The sequence below is a fragment of the Setaria viridis genome, chromosome 8 (genome assembly GCF_005286985.2).
Source record: "Setaria viridis chromosome 8, Setaria_viridis_v4.0, whole genome shotgun sequence".
Classification (NCBI taxonomy): domain Eukaryota; kingdom Viridiplantae; phylum Streptophyta; class Magnoliopsida; order Poales; family Poaceae; genus Setaria; species Setaria viridis.
In genome coordinates this window covers 29,506,594-29,521,136 of record NC_048270.2, presented here as the reverse complement: position 1 = coordinate 29,521,136, position 14,543 = coordinate 29,506,594, and the positions used below count along the sequence as shown (strand labels likewise).

The 14,543-nt window shown below is 39.6% G+C and overlaps 1 pseudogene; it reads left to right on the top strand.

Annotated features, from left to right (window-relative positions):
• LOC117834462 (disease resistance protein RGA5-like) overlaps window positions 1-12,435 on the top strand; it is a 54,306-nt pseudogene extending 41,871 nt beyond the window's left edge.
• The last annotated feature ends 2,108 nt before the right edge of the window (window positions 12,436-14,543 follow it).

Sequence of the window (14,543 nt, the reverse complement as noted above, 5' to 3'; positions counted from 1 at the left end):
TACTTTTGCTTTGCATTGTAACATTGGGATGAAATATTGTAGGCCCAGGTGGAAGAAGAAAGGAAGCGACGGGAGGAGCTAGAGGCAAGGATGGAGGCAGATCGACAGAGGGCCGAGGCAGATCGGCTGAGGATGGAGTAGATGTTTCAATAGAGGATGGAGGCAGATTGGTAGAGGATGGAGGCAGCTCAGCAGAGGCAGGAGCAAGAGAGGCAGAGGATGGAGCAGATGTTTCAGTATATGCACGGTCTTTGTGAGAAGATGGGTCAACCTGTGCCACCGATGCTATTCCCTCCTCCTCAACCTCCTACAACTACTCCTGTGAGTCACTTGATAACCTTATTACAAGTTTCAGAGTTGTGAATGTTTTAATTTGTCCTCCGTGCACTTCAAATTCTATATCAACATAGCACTATATATGATGCTCCATCGAGAAGAGACAGGTTTTGCTTTGACAAGTAAAGTAACATAGGACGAAAGAAATGAACTGGCCTGGGCTTCTAATATCGTTGGCATGATATGCATTTCCATGTACTTCTTCTTATTTGCCTATGGATTGATATGTAGGCTATGGAGCACTAATAATTCATTGTTTCAAATGATTAGTCGACATGATAAACTTCCATTGTTTGTTACAAGTGCATCCCGAGTGTTACAACAGTGATGAATCTTCTAGACAGCCTAGTTTTATCTAGTTTGCTCCAATCCTATATATCTGATTTGAATGTACATATATCTTTTCAGATTGATTTCTGGAAGGCTAAAAAAATAAATATCAATCTTGTCTCACACATGCAATCGCTTCTCCTTTATGCAGAATCAATCGGCGGCATCGAATGAGCCTCATGACCCAGATTTGTCGCAGTAGTTCCTAGGGCCTCCTCGGTGACTTGTGATTTTACTTGCATTTGCATTTGTGGATTACTTGTGACTATTTGTGGTTGTGAATGAACCTACTTGTGATACTAAAGTTTATTTGCATTTATGTGTTGTCGATATCTATATGAACTGACTGTGATGCTTATTGTGAATTATGTCTGATGCCTGTGATGTTTGTTTGAGTGGGGCCCGTTATATGTGACCGAGCAATAAAAATAGGGAATTTTAGGTCGCTTTGCTGAGTGTTACACTCGGCAAAGAGAGCTTTTGCCGAGTGCCAGGGTAAAAATACTCAGCAAAGAGGCCAATTTCTATGCATTCTTAGCAGATTTTGACCTCTTTGCTGAGTGTCACTCATAGGGACACTTGGCAAAGAGGCCAAATTCTGGCTCGGGACGCGAAGGTTTGCCGAGTGCCAAGGTAAAAACACTCGGCAAACTTGGGAACTTTGCCGAGTATTTTCACACTGACACTCGGCAAACATTTGAACTTTGCCGAGTGTTTTTGCTATGACACTCGGCAAAGCTTTGAACTTTGCCAAGTGTTTTTCCATCCTGGCATTCGGCAAAGCCGCCGTCATCGTCTTCTCACCATCCCCGTACTTTTTTTTGCCGAGAGCCGATTTAGCACTCGCCAAAGTCTTTGCCGAGTGCCCGACAAAAAACACTCGGCAAAGAGCTGATTGACGATAAAATCGAAGCCGAGTGACGTTTGCCGAGTGTTTTTGGGATACTCGGCAAAACTACTGTTTCCAATAATGATCGTAATTTTCAGCCCCATTTAAATAATTAACAAAAATATTGAACATGTTCCAATTATAAAAAAAAACAAGCATAAGAGTATCTACTTAACTAGTGTAGGAATAATTAAAATTATTCCCCAATTGAACACTGCATAAAAAATTACATGTGTGCGCGCGCGCTGCATTTGTTTGCTCCCAAACTATGGACCAATCCATTTTTTAAAATCTAGTCAAATTTGAAATGAACCCCAAATCCTACAGACCCGGATAAAGTCATAAACCTTTTAGGTTGGGGCAAAAAACCAGCCCACACTACTGGAAACGAGCATATTTCTGTCGGTGAAAAACTGACAGGGAAATGGAAAAACCCAACGGGGAAAATGGAAAATAATTTTCCAATCCGACGGGAAAAATGGAAAATAATTTTCCTGTCGGTTTCCCGACAGACAAATACCGACAAGGCTAGCTTGACATGGAAATTAAAATTGCCAGCACCAAGTCGGTCCAAGGGCCATACTACTTTCAACTCTTTTTTTTATTTTTGCACCTGAATTTCCTTCTCAGGCCGAAACTGGCCAGAGCATTTCGCAGTGTCCGTCCCCGGGCTGTTTTTCATTTTGGCCGTCCACCCGGGCTGTTTTTCATTTTGGCCGAGTGCCCATTGCGCATTTCAAAATGGGTTAATATTCGTTTGTTGTATCTTCATGATTTTTAGAGGTGATTTGGAGATTGTTTCACCTAACTAACTAACTAACATAAGTGATGAAAATATCAAATAAGGAATGTTCGAAGTTGGTGTCATATTTTGAAGGAAAAACGTTCCAAGGTCAAGAAAGGAATTAACTATCTTCCAGTGTCATAAGAACTTCCTCTAAGAAGAATCGAAGAATATTCTTCAAATACAAAGATGCTAATGGCGACGTTTCTAATTGGTCCAGTACACACTTGTTAAAGTTTAGCCACGTTCGTTGTTGGTGTGTCGTGGCAGCCCCGTGATTTTGTGATGGAAGGATAAAGAACAACACAACTTTATTACGCATGCATTGGGTGACGTAAGCATGCAATCCTGGATGACTTCTTCACCAAGTCAGCATATATCAAGTACAGTTGTGTTTTCTTCCCCACGCTACCACAAAAAACTGTAGTCCAAAAACCACGTCTCAGTCATCCTCATTCTATGCCAAATTTTTGTCTATTTTTCCCTTGCTAAATTGCAGAAATAAATGTGTTCTTTTTTTCCATGAGTGAAGAGTAATGAAGCATGGTCATTTTCTTGCCCACCTGGCCACCTTTGTAGAATGTTCAAGTCTAAAATGAGTTATATTTGGACAGGGGGAGTACGTATTCAAAATCGTGTTCCTCAATGAACTCGATAAGTACTTCTGAATACACCATCTTTGGATATGTATGCTAAAACTGCATGGAAAGATGACCCTCACTTCTTACGGACCCGAGAAATATATATCTCAGACAATTGGTCCACTCAGAAATATAGTATGTTTTGAAATCTGAAGTTTCCTCAAAACCATGTTGCCGATTTCGTCCACCAACAATCTGCCAAAAGTAGGTCAAGTAACAGACCAAAAATGCCCATTGCACAGCCTTGGAGGGAGGTCAGTCGTCTAAGAATATTTTGAATAGAAAAGGAAAAGGCTTGGAACTTAAGTTGCTTAAAACCATTGAGCTCTGTTCAACACTGAAAGCACGTGTTGCAGCTTGGGCCATATATGGTATATCCATCATGAATAATGCATGGACACCACATTTATTTATTTGGCGAAAGGCATGGCCACCACATCAGCGTCTAGCTTGGACACAAGTTACAAATGGAACAACTTGCTTGAAAACGATTAAAAGTTCTTACAAAACTAACTTTACACAGTCAAGTTAAAAAAACAAAGAAAAACTTGTACTTCAAGAGAAGTTTTTAAAAGTTCAGTAGGAGGAAATTAACTTTATAATTCCATTTACATTTTGTTAGGTCCTTTTAGCTAGTTTTCTTTATGACAATTACTTTCTCATATACTTGATATAAGCAGTTATTGATAGATAGTAACATTACATGCAACATGGAAGTAACTTTATACATATATTGCTAAGTTGACCTATTACTTGCGGTTAAACATATCTTACAGAAACAGAATTCATATTGACTTTATTCTATTATCAGCTTGTCATAATACTTGCAAAAGGAAAAAGTAGTTCCCTTCTTTTCTTCAAAATATTCAGGCAGCTCATCAATCTGAAAAAAGTTGGTTGCAAAATTGCGAAGTTCAATGACATTACTTTTAGTAACAGTGATTTTAAAAATTTTACATTTAATACAAGGAAGGTTTATTCATGACCTTACATTATTTTGGGTGAAAATTACTTCTTTCTTGTGCAACAAGGCAAATGAAAAAAAACGCATACATCTATTGAGCCATTATTGTCATGTTTGTTCACTATTGGAAGTTGCTTGGAAACCATTATTGAGAACCTTGTTCGACGCTGAGAGCATGCACTGCACTTTGGAAGTTGCAGTCGTGCCTTGCGGTGATGTACCTGAAAATTGGTCCACTCAGAAATTTCCCCGAAACTATGTTACCGATTCCGTCCACCGACCATCTGCGAAAAGTAGGCCATGTAACTGACCAAAAATTTCAATTGCACAGCCTTGGAGGGAAGTCAGTCGTCTAGAATATCTTGAATAGAAAAGTAAAAGGCTTGGAACTTATGTCTTGTTTGTTCAATGTTGCGAGTTGCTTAAAACCATTGAGCTCTGTTCAACATTCAAAGCACGTGTTGCAGCTTGGGCCATATCTTGTATATCCATCATGAATAGTATATGCATGGCCACCACATTTTTTTTTCGGCCAAAGGAGGCATGGCCACCACATTTATTTTTTTTTATTTATTTGGCCAAATGGAACAACTTGCTTGCAAATGATTACCAGTCCACTGCTCAGAAAAGGTTAACAGTCCACGGATAATTATTTTGGTTGATGTAGCGCTACGCCAAAAAAACGTTTTTACTCAGTACAGTGATTTTTGAAATAATAAAAAAAAGCCCGTTGCTGCCGCGCCGGTCGCCCGTACGCCGCCGCTCGTCCCGCTCATCCCTCCTCACCTCCCTGCGCCCTGCGGCCCCCGGCGGCGCACTGCAGCACCCGACGGCAGATCTGAGGAGGCCCTCCTCGCCTCCCTGCGCCCTGTGGCCCCCGGCGGCACACTGCAGCACCCGACGGCAGATCTGAGGAGGCCCTGTTTGGCAACATCGAGGTGATGGACATAACGGTTGAGACAGGCGAGATGAGCGTCTACAGCGACGTCTCGCACCGCTGCTTCAACTCGGCGAAGAACGTCTCCGTCAGTCACTCATGGACGTTCAACTTCACCAGCACGCCGTTCCTGGTAAAGCCGGGGAGGAACGAGTTTACGGGCATCGGGTGCTACAACCTGGCGCTGCTCCATGGCAAGACAACAGCTACTTCAGCGGCTGCTTGACGACGTGCACGAGCCTGGATGAAGCTGCGTCTGCCGGCAACAGCAATGGCTGCACAGGGCTCGGCTGCTGCCAGATACTTACCCCGAGCGACCTCAACGTGATCGATGTAGATTGGTCGACGCTCAACAACCCTGCATGGAATTACAGCCCCTGCAGCTACGCCTTGGTGGCAGAGAAGGGATGGTACGTACACGTCCAGTCGTCCCTTAATTCTTTTTCGTTCAGAAATAGATCTGTGCAGTGTAGCCTACACCTGATTCATGTAAGATTTTAGCTTTAGGCTTTAGCTGTCGATCTTTCTGTCTGTATTTTAGGTACAAATTCAGCCTGAACGACCTGAATGGTACCGGAGAGATGGCATATAACGTACGGGTTGGGGACAGAAGCGCCCCTTTGGACTTCGGTGCTTGACTGGGCCATCAATGTTTCCAGGGACGGAGCCTGCGTCAGTTCCAGCAGCTCTCGCGTCAGCGTGAGAGATGACCAGTGGTATCTCTGCAATTGCTCTAAGGGATACCAAGGGAATCCATACGTCAAGGATGGCTGCAAGAGTAAGCGATTTATTCCTAACCTCAGATTATAAACACTCATAGAGTACTATTCATTTATTTCTATGGCAATTGCATTTTTTTTAAATAAAACATAATTGAACATGCGAAAATTCCTAAGTTGAAAGTGATTGAAACAAGCTGAAACTTTTCCTCAGTAACCTAAAATTCATATGTTGAAAGTTGAAAGAAGCTACTTCAACTTTACTATTTGTTAAAAAGCCTAACATCGTCTGGAGTTACTTTTGGAACTGTGCAGTCTTCAAGTGCTCAAGATTGTATTGCTCAGAATTTTCCTAATAAATAGTTTCAAAATTTACCAGCTTTCTTCCACTACCGGAAACAGTAGATTTGCCGAGTGCTAGGAGGTTTGCTCTTCGGCAAATCTACTGTTTCCAGTAGTATTCCTATATTTTGCATACTTTTTTTACAATACATTAGTGGACAAAATATTGCGCTAATTCCCGAAAACAACAATCTTTTTGTGACTACTGGTAAATACTATGCAGATTTTTTCAGAAAGTGTAATCATAATAACCACTTGAATGTTGACATATTATATGCAGATATCAACGAACGCAAACTTCCAAAATTATATCCTTGTCCATGCAAATTTGGCCGAAGAGGAGAGGACTGTAAACCCATATTATATTTCCCGCGCCTGCTGCTGCAGTATTAGGTGAGCACAAAAGTCAACACAATAATATTGTTAGATCTTTTGGAAGTCCAAGTTATATATTTTACATTTTCCATTGATTATTTCTCTTTTCACTTGATCTTTCATATGTAATTTTTGTTAAGTGAAAATCCTACAGATCAATAATGTTATTTTTACTATTTTTGAACATTTTGACAAGACATGAAAACTTTCAGGAATGTAACAATTCCATTAAAAGCGGATACATGCTGTGTTTGCAGCAACCATTGTCGCAAGCCTTTTTCTGGCGCTCCTACTCTGGTCCATTCACAAGGATCGAAAGCGGCGAATGAGGACAGCTTTCTTCGACCAAAACGGGGGTAAAATACTGAAGGGTGCAGCTGGCATCAACATATTCACAGAAAAGCAGCTGAAGAAGTTCACAAACCACTACGACACCCTCATCGGAAGAGGTGCCTTCGGCAGGGTGTTCATGGGAACCACTGACAAAAAGCAGAGAGTTGAAGTTAAACGCTCCATCATAGAAGACAAGGAACTTCGTGGAAGAGCTAGGGAACCTTCCGCACGGGGAGGACATTGTGAACGAGATCACCTTCCAGTTCATTCCGGAACAGCCACCCAAACACTACCGGAAACCGGCACTTTGCTAAGTTTTGCTAAGTGTTTTTATGTTTGCCGAGTGCATTACCTCGGACACTAGGCAAAGAACCTTGTAGCCGACTGTTATAAAAAAATACTCGCAAAATAATTACACTCGGCATATAATGAAATTACTTTCAAATATATAATGAAATTCTCTAAATATAAGTCAGAATTTTCAACATATAATAAAATAGTACATTTATACATACTACTATAAGTCAATAAAAAATTTCACATTTTCTGTGTAACTATAAACAAAATAAAAATATTTTTATTGACTCAGAAACAATAACAGTCTAAGTGACTTAATCACACTATGTGAGTCTAATTGTGTTACAGATTTAGGATATCCCAAGTGCATCAGACTTTCTGATTCTTTATAACTTCTGTGTTCTAGAGTATGTTGATCTAAAGCATGTTCAAATGGCACAGGGCTCAACTTGGAACTCAGCCCGTGTCACTTGGAACTGAACTGAAAACACCTTATTTCAATGTATTCCACATCGAATACAACATTTCTCTAAAGCTAATTCTTTTTATTATGAGCAATATATATCAAATTAGACTTCATCTCTAGCCCTGGCTATATTATTCCTAGTTCATCACTGCATCTCTGGTTCTTTTTTTCCCCTGAAACAACCACCACTGTATATTTCTTTTTTTTGTCAGGTGTAAGTTACACATCATACGTTCTTATTTCTCCCATGAATTTCCAGAATGTATTATTGTTATAGGTGCAGTGCATCCTCGGAAATGACACAAATTTGGCTTGTCCGCGATTGAATTACTATTTTTAGGAACTCTCACAAAAATGAACACTAATCATGATAGCCAGAAGAGAACCATGTGAAACAAAGTGACATTGTTGGATCTGAAATTTTGAATATATTTTAAACCTGAATATATACATCCTAGTTATACCTTAGTTCAATTTTTTTTGGTTCAAACAATAGTAAAAATAGAGTTGAAATCATTTAAGCTGATTTAACGATTAAAAGCCACAAACCTGATATAACTTTTTTTAATAAGCTGAGATGTAGTAGAATATATTCCATGTGTCCTGCAAAGGACATGGTGGATTTATTCTCTAGATTCTATTAAAATTTATTGAAAATTATAATGTGGATTGGATGAGGGTGGTGGACCAGATCCCATTAATTGGCGATGGGACTACGCAACGAGTGTAGGTAATTCATAGAAAGAAGAATATGAATGATATCCTTTTTATATACTGAGTGTAGAAACTACATCATCCTAAGTCCAATATCTGAAAACTTGAAAGAACAAGTGTTTTCTGTTATATCTCGTACTTCCACAATTCCCATCTCATAATATTGTTTTCTTTGCATGATATTGATCCATAATATTGATGTCCTTGAAATTCTTGAGACAGCCATTTGTCACGTGTATATTTCCTTTTGGATTGCTCAATCATGCTCAGAAAAACAAACAATATGTCAAGCTTTACTAATTTATGATATTTTGGATCTCCTTACAGGTATTTCCTTGTTATTGATGATATATGGGACTCTAGTGTGTGGGAAACAATCCAATATGCTTTGATTGACAGTGAATGTGGCAGTAAAGTAATCTCAACAACTGGCAATCTGGATGTTGCAAAAAAAGTTGGTGGTGTCTATAAACTACAACCACTTTCTCATGCTGACTCGAGAAAGTTATTTTGTCTCAGAATATTTGGCACTGAAGAAACCTGTATTCCAAATGAACTGGCTGAAGTATCTGAGATTATTTTAAAAAAATGTGGCGGTGTACCTTTAGCTATCATCACAATAGCTAGTATGCTGGCTAATGGAAAGGAAAATACACGTAAGTCTTGGTCCAAGGTTTGCCAAATGTTCTGGGCTAGAAGATCGTCCAGATGTAATAAAGGAAATGAGAAGGATACTGTCAATTAGTTACTATGACCTTCCTCCACATCTGAAAACTTGTATGTTGTACCTAAGTTCGTATCCAGAAGATGCTTCAATATGGACAAAAGAATTGATACAAAAATGGGCTGGTGAAGGTTTCATCTTCAAAAGACAGGGAATGTCCTTTCATGAAGTGGGTGAGCATTATGTTGCTGAGCTAATTAACAGAAGTATGATTGAACCATTTTATGTCTATCATGATAGAGATAAGGAAGCTTATTTTCGTGTACATGATATGGTACTGGATCTCATTACTCACTTGTCAACCGAGGATGGTTTCCTGACAACAATAGATGGGCAGCGTCCGATACATTTTCCAAAAAGGATACGCCGTCTATCCATCAAAACCAGCAACAAAGAGGATGTCAAGCAGCTATCAACTGTAGGCCTCGATTATGTGAGGTCACTATCTGTTTCCCATGAAGCCTTTATACCAGCCCTTTTAACTTTTCCAGTCTTACGTCTGTTGGATTTATGTGGCTGTAAGCAAGTCGACAATCACTATTTTAGAGTCATTTGCAATTTGTTTCACCTCAGGTACTTGAGAATACCTTATACAAGTATATATAACTGAGATTCCGAAAGAGATTAGGAATCTACAGTATTTGCAGGTTCTGGACGTGAGTACTACTGAAGTAGAAGAGTTGCCATCAACCTTTGTTCATCTAAGACAGTTGTTGTACCTGCATGTAAGTAACCTAACAAGAACGCCAGATGGGTTTGGCAACCTGAAACATCTGCAAGAATTGGATGGTACCATCATGGTAGAGTCCCCAACCATGATGCACAATTTGACTGGGTTGACCGAGCTAACACGTATGGATCTCCGGTTCCATGAATGGAATGAGAGCTACGAGAAGACATTCCTCCAGTGTCTAGGTAGCCTGGTCAATCTTAAGTATCTAAAATTAGCTGACTGCAATGGTGGTTTTGGTTCCCGATGTGAGAGGCTAATTAACGCCAGGACCACAACTGCTTCAGAACATAAATATGAAATCTAACACCAGCTTTTCAGTGCCAAGATGGATGTCCTCACTCTGTGCCTTGACCACCCTACATATTTCCTTATTGACACTGGGAGACGAGGACCTTCATGTCCTTGGAAGCTTACCATCCCTTTCACGTCTTCAGTTATCTGTGGAGGAATCCACACCGGACAGAGGCAAAAAATTTGTCATCAACAATGTTTATCCGTTCTTGTGTCTAACAGAGTTTGAAATCTGCACATCGTGTACTAGCCGTGCTTAAAATGTTCTTTGAATTTTGACGCACATGAAGAAGGAATGTGTTTTATATTAACATACTATGAGAAATAGTTTGTTCTAGTGTGTAGGTGAAATATCATGTGTGATGGTATTTGTCAGGCTACTTCTTTAATAATTGGCATTTGTATGTTAGGTGATTTCACTCCCATTTGGAGGACCAATCTAATTGATGTAAATGCAAGCCTTTAGCATGTGTAGTGAAACTAAGCATGGCCACAGCTTATCTGTATATGTGGTGAACTAAGCATGGCCACAGCTTATCTGTATAATAAAAAGGTAACACAACTAGGTGTCACAAACAATTTTGTCTGATTGTCGTTTGCTAGGATAAAGCTTTAGGCTAAATGTCCGAAATGTAAAATGACGATGCTCACAGTTTCGAATTATGTTGCATATAGAGATGAGGTCTACTCTCCACATTTAACAGGCGCGCATCTCCAAATTTTGTCTCATGTAGTCTCAGTGATAACACCTGCTCTTTACACTTCAAAAATTGTTCTACAGAACAGAAAAAGATACACACTTGACATAGACACAAATACACGTAATGGGTCATTAATCAGCACTTAAATGTTTCATTCAGTGACGTGTTCTCTGGTTTTTCTGCAAATTTACAGACTCATTGGCTGAAAGTGCACATTCACTATGAGGGGTTCCAGAGCAACATCATGGAGATCCTTGACAAGATTGATGGTAAGAAAGATATTTTAGTAAAGAAGAGGAATCAGTGTTTTTTACCTCTTATTATTGTTATAACCATGCTAGCTCTTCGTTTCTGTTGGAAGCTAGCTACATTACTTGCATAAATGTTTTTTGCTAACCATGATTTAATAGTTGTTGTCCGTTCACCATTGAACTGACCATGCTTAATTATAAGGTCTATACAAAAATGTGTCCAGTTAGCCAAACACTATGGAGCTATGTCGGCAGCCTTCTTCCAAAATTCTTGTCGTCCTCTCAAATCTGAAATAGATGCTGCTTGAATTATCTGAAACTAATGTAGCTACTATGTACTGATATGGACAAATGAAGGTACTCGATCGACAGCTGGGACCACCACTGACATTACCACGAGGCACTAACCGAACATGTTATCTACGTGCCTTACATGTCATCCTAAATAGTGCATGTATAACTTGGTTGCACTCTTTACCACATCATGTATTATCGGGGTGACCCGGAGGGGGAACAGTTTCGTCTGTGATGAAACCCTGGACAAGGGTCCCACATGTATACCGAATCTAGCTAACATAGTTTTGATGATTAAATCCTATTAGATTTATGGCTAGATGTTTCTTGTTTTTATGAGAACTTTTTGGATTTATATTTTTTCCAACATGCCTCATACGGATTAATGTGGAGGCTTCAAAAGCAGCGTTCAATTAGTAATAGTAATATATTTTGAAAAATAAATGGCAGAATGCATTTCTCTTATCTAGAAGATGTATTACTTTCCATGGCTTCATTGTTTTCTTAATTTATTCTGGTGGCTTTGAACAGCAACTACTTGAATTAGATCAGATGTAACAGTTATGCTGAATTAACCCCTGCAGGTGTTCATGAAAAAAGCATAGATCCGAAGCAGAAGAAGGTGACTGTATCCATCCACGATGTGAAATCAATCCCTACTATGGAGAAGTTGAACAAGGCTGGGACGCTCGCCCAGGTGTTGAGCTACACCTATCTAGGCGGTGCAGATGTACCCCCCTGCTCAGTGATGTGAAGGCAGATGCGGGGCAGTTGCATTGGCTGGATGGTTGTTTTCTAATTCTGCTGGTCTGTTCATTGTAAATGAACCAGGATAAACTCTAGAGGCCTGGTCGTCAATCAACATCATAATTGTTAAAACACCTTGATGGATCAACAACAGTGCAGAAGGAACGAGTCCGGCTCATTTCTGCTGCTAATATGTTCAGTCGAATTTGCCTCACGCATGATTTGGAGCTCGGTGCTTATCTGCGTATCTGTACAAACTTGATTTCGGTTTACTGCATTCTCCAGAAACTGTGCCGTCCATGTGAACTTATGCGTGTTTGCTTGCTTCATTGTGCTTGTAATAAGAGCTAAGATCCTGATTTGTTTACCTCCATCGTTTAGGTTAATGTTCCTTCAACCTTGCTTATTCAGTGACCGTGTTTATATGAACTGATGATGCATGAAAGTCAATTAGCCTGGGCAGTTTATTTCTTTCATGTGAGCAATTAAGCCGAGCTTGCGTGGCATTATTCTACTGTGCGTTTAATTACTTTGTTGTAAATTTCAGGCTTCGCCCCGGAGGAGTAGAATATGGTCATGTGATCTGATCATTTCTATCTTGCGTGTGATCACTTGGCTCATGCACATTCTAGACATGCTCAATCTATCCACTATACCACAGCCCGAGATGGCCGACTACGTTGTAGTCGGCATAAGCCGTTGCAACGACAGATCATCAGTCGGTATAAACATATAACGACCCCAACAGTTTGATGGCCATATGGAGAAATGCTGACTAACAGTTCAACCCAAATCATTCAGTGGAGACTATATAATACATCATTAATCAATACATAATAGGCCAATTATATTATCGGTTGATCAACTTTGACCACAAGATACATGAATCATAAAAGCACGGACATTGATTCAATATGAACATGCAAAACATTGAATTGAAGCATATGCCAGTTCCACAATTGTAGGCAATAGTGCTAGTAGCAAGTAAAAGAAGTGACCAATGTCTAGGAAGCTACAGACAAGGAGCCCAAAAGCTACAGACCAGCAAGTACAGAGGCAACACAGCAAGGCTAAAGCTACAGACCAACAACGCAACTGAGTGCTCCACTCCTAACCCATCTTCTTTGGCATCACAGTTATGTCTAGGAAGTTCAAAACAAAACACAGCTTCCATTCCATGAGCACTTTAACAGCTTGATGCCGACACCATCAAGCGTGCTACCTTCCACCTCCCAGAAATACCTTCAACGAGCAGCTGGTTTTTAGTTGGTTTCGACTGGGATACGCAGCACAAACTATATGGTTAAGTCACGAGAAAATTGAAAGAAATAATTATGTGTAGTACACTGTATAACACTAGTCAATATTTATGCTCATATTCACCGGACACAGTAAGAACTAACGATATTTTCTGCTGATATCCTGGTACCCACAGCATTAAAGGGCCCTTCTGACATAGTAAGAACCAACATTCTGCTGTTTCATTTCTAGACCTACTACCTGCAGTGCAAGCAGAAATATTTTGATTTGGAAAGGTGAGATAAACTTGGCTTGATATGTGATCTGCGTAGGACCTATCTAAGCACACACTGCAGTTGCTGTTTTTCACTTGTGTACACACTACACAAACACCTTATATGTTTAGTCATTAGAGCAGCACCTAATAAGCACAAGACATTATTTGGCCAAAAGAAAAGTTACTATTCTGTTAACATGCTCATGAATAGAAGCAGTACATATTACTATAGGTTGTTGAAAGAAGGCTAATTGCTACCACTTGCAGCTACAGGTTCTGCTCCTGCAGAGGTAGTATGCATGAGGTATAGTATTGGAAGCCATATTTCTGTATCACAAACCATCAAAACTAACAGCAAGGTTTCTGCTGAGACAAGATATCATATTGGAAGTGCATATATTAAATCAATCTTGATTAAGGTTGTCACCATTAGTTTAAAAAAACAGAATACATGAGTCCTATGAGTACCAAATTTGTCGATTTCATACAGTTAACGAATCATGAGTAAAACACTACTGAAAATAGATTTATAGGGCTGCAATATGAACCTTCGGTGAGCTGGCAGGCAAGGTCTCAGTAAAAAAAAATCAGACCAAACATATATATGAGCAATTACTTGAACAGAAGACATCACAACTCGTTGCCATTTTAACCAAAATGGCATTAATATATTTAACCAGATGCAAATGCAAACAAAATGGAGCATGAAAATGGCCAGTCAGTGCAATATAGCTCTTAAGTAAAAATAACAGAAATGTGCTTAGATAAAAAAATGGTTTCCAGGTTATTCCCACTAAACAAATGCTTTCTATATATGCCACATAATACTAGTACGCAATTGGCTAAAAAGCTAATAAATGACAACATGCAGGAGGAGCTGTGGCCTAAATAAAATGAACGAAGACTATAACTTGGAATGTTTGGTTCGCTGCAGAATTTACTTATTTGTATGAAAGATAAAAAATTGAGACCTCAAGCATCAGAGGAAGAAATTTCCACATATTTAAGGCACTAACATGCAAAAATAAAATGCATATGCACCATTCTTCCAGCTAACTTGAGCATCTAAAAAGATCAGTGAGATCTCAATTCAGTAGGGCTACTAATACATGCTGGAAAAAAAAAGTCTCCAATCCTGCTCAAACATTCGTCATGTGAG